We start from the raw sequence: 2885 nt of genomic DNA, 5'->3' as shown, positions 1-2885 counted from the left end.
CCTTCTTATACGACGGCGCCGGCCGGGGGGCGGAACCTGCGCAGCCGGCACCCAGGGCGCATGCGCCGCCGCGCCTCTCTGGCCCTCAGCGGCCGGTATGCTCTATGGTTGGGAGGGTTATTCCGCCGGGGCGGGACCACGTGGCCTCGCACCGGGGCTGTACCGGGGCCTGCGGGGGAGCTGGGACCGGCACCTCCTGCCCCGCCCTGCCTTGGGTCTACCCCGGCCGCGGCGGGGGAGAAAGTCTTCCCCGCCTACTGCCGGTAACTCGGGTGAGGACCGGCCCCGGAGGACCGGAGTCGGTACGGCTACTGCGGGGCGGTGAGCCCCGGGGCCGCTAGGGCAGCCCGGGGTTTCGGCTCCCAGGAAGAGGCGGTAGGGCAGGGTCCGGTATCAGCCCCGGCCCGGCCACCGTTGGGCCCCACCCGGTCCCTCCCCGCTAACACCGGTCGGGCGCTGCCGTGGCCCGGCGTCCCCCGCCCTCCCCGGTCCCGCAGGGTCCCAGCGCTGCGCATGCGCCGGCCGGGGCGTAAGTAGAGGGGGCGCCGGTGCTACAGCGCCCCCTGCGGGCGGGGAGGAACCCGGCGCCCTCCGCGGCGGGACCGGGGGGGAACCGGCGGAGCCCCGCGGCCGGTCCGGGCCTCCCCCTCCTCCCCGGGACGGGGGTCTGTCGTGCAGAGAGAGAGCTCGGGCACCGAGGCGTGCCCTGGCCGTGCGCTCATCGTCACTGCACCAAGTCCCGGGGGTCCCGGGGGGGAGTGGGCTCACAGTGCTACACCGGGGACGGGGCCTCATCCTGCAGCACCAGAGCTGACGGGCTCCGGGCTGGGACCCCGGGGGCCATGGAGGTCCTTCTGGGGAACCTCAGCGGCCTCCCTGGGCCGTGGCGTCGATGCCTCAGCCGGGATGATCCGGCCGAAGGATTCGGAACGGCTGCGCGGCACCGGGGAAGACCCCGCGCACGGTTTGGTTTGGGGAGGATTCCTTCCAACCTGGTGCAGGAAGGAAGGGCCAAACTCCTCTCATTTTGTCCCAGCGAGTTGGGAAGCTGAAGCTCTGCAGGGTGAAGAGCATTACCTGAGTTAGGAACGTGTTAAAGGGAGGTTACACGCGGGGGCGAGGAAAGAGGGACTCCAGACAAAAAGGGATGTAACTCTCCGTCTCCACGGCATAAATATTTTGCTGCTTTTTCCTTCTCTTCAGCATCGCGGGAGGCTATCGCTCCACCTCCATCAGCTGCAGCGTAAGAAAGCTCACACAAACCCAAGCCACTCTGTCCCCACGCCACTTCGCCTGGCAGCTACGGTTGCTGCCAAATCGCCGGCACATCCCCAGCCCATCTGTCCTCTCCACCTTCACCGGTCACAGGCAGGGAGGGACCGGCGGGATGGCAGTGGAGCTACACCCAGGATGGATTTGGCCTCCCGCACTCTCAGTGTGACAGGATGAGTTATCAGCTGTTGGGGTTTCCATAGCAATCATTTGAATTTTTAGCACCAATACTGGCTTTTGCCAGACTGGAAGGGAACACTGGGGAGCCTGATTAACATATTGGCCTGCCTAGCAAACTGACTAATTGCCTTTTTGTTTAATTAGCTTGTGGGGTTGGTGACAAGGAGGGGAAAGTGCTAGAAAACCTCTCCCAGCGCAGCGTTTCACCCCGACTACTGGGGTTACCTCCTGGCAACTCAGCCTGGAGCTGGAGAGGATGCTGCTGTGCACTTGCTGCTTAGAAATGGAGCAACCAGACCCCAGGAGGAACAGTATCAGGCTTAGGAGAAATAATTTCTACCTACGTAGAAGATATTTTTAATAAGTGATGAGTTATTGGAGGGAACGTCTTCTCCCCAAGCGCCCACAGGGGGCACAAACGCTGCCCTGTGCAGGAGGGCTGGGGGATCTCTGGGATGCCATCGCCACAGAGCAGGTTGGTTTTGGCCATGAGGTGCCACATGTGCCTCGGCAGGGAGAGTGTCTGAAGGGGAAGGCATGGCGGGAGGCTCTTGAGGCCCCTGAAGCAGACACGTGGTGGGGGAGCAGCATCCCTCGCTAGCAGAGGACGTTGGAGGGTCTGGCAGCTCCGAGGTCTGAGATCCAACAGGAAAATCTGAGATTCGCAAGTTCAAGTTCAAGCAGAGGCTGCTGCGGGGTGAGGAGGAGGATGGTTAGGCCGGTGTCCTTTGGGTTTCTGATGAAGGCACAGATCCAAAAGCACTGTTTTCTTGGGTTTTTCTCCAGAATGTTTTCTCTTCAGAAAAGCCTACAACAGCCGCCCGCTCTTCAAAAGCATTTCCCAGCAAAACCACGTGTGATCGGGTCCGTTGCTCCCTGGTTTCAGGACAAAACTGCCCCCGGGCATCAATGCCAAAGACACCCCAGGCCGAAACGAAGCACCCTGGCATACGGCCAGGAGGCGGGGTGCAGGGGGGGCCCTTCCCCAGCCCTCCCCTCTCCTCCCCGGGGCCCGCAGCCTCCGCCAGGTTCCTCCAGCATGGCCCCAGCGCTGCTCTCCTCAGTGCAGAGGGTGAGCAGGACGCAGCCATGCTCTGGGACCGGTACAAGAAAGCAGGGCCTCGGGACAAGCCCACCGGGCCCCGGGGCAGAACCAGGCCGACACCGGGTGTAGAGAGGCCTGGCCTGGGGCATCCACCTGCCGCCATTTTGGGGGCACCACTTATCCCTCCTGGGGAGGGGGGCTGCGCTGGCACCTGCCCTCTCGTTCCCAAACTCTTGCTCGCTGAGCTGGAGGGGTGCGTGTCTCCAGCCGCCGCTCCTGTGGGGTACAGCCCTAGGGTGGCCGTCCTCATCCTTTTCCCCCCCGCCCCCCCCCCGTTTAGCGGGGCGCTGTCCCTTTAAGCCATCCGGGAAGGCGGTGCCGGGCGGGG

The sequence above is a fragment of the Buteo buteo genome, chromosome 10 (genome assembly GCF_964188355.1).
Source record: "Buteo buteo chromosome 10, bButBut1.hap1.1, whole genome shotgun sequence".
Taxonomy (NCBI): domain Eukaryota; kingdom Metazoa; phylum Chordata; class Aves; order Accipitriformes; family Accipitridae; genus Buteo; species Buteo buteo.
This window is presented reverse-complemented; position numbering follows the sequence as displayed.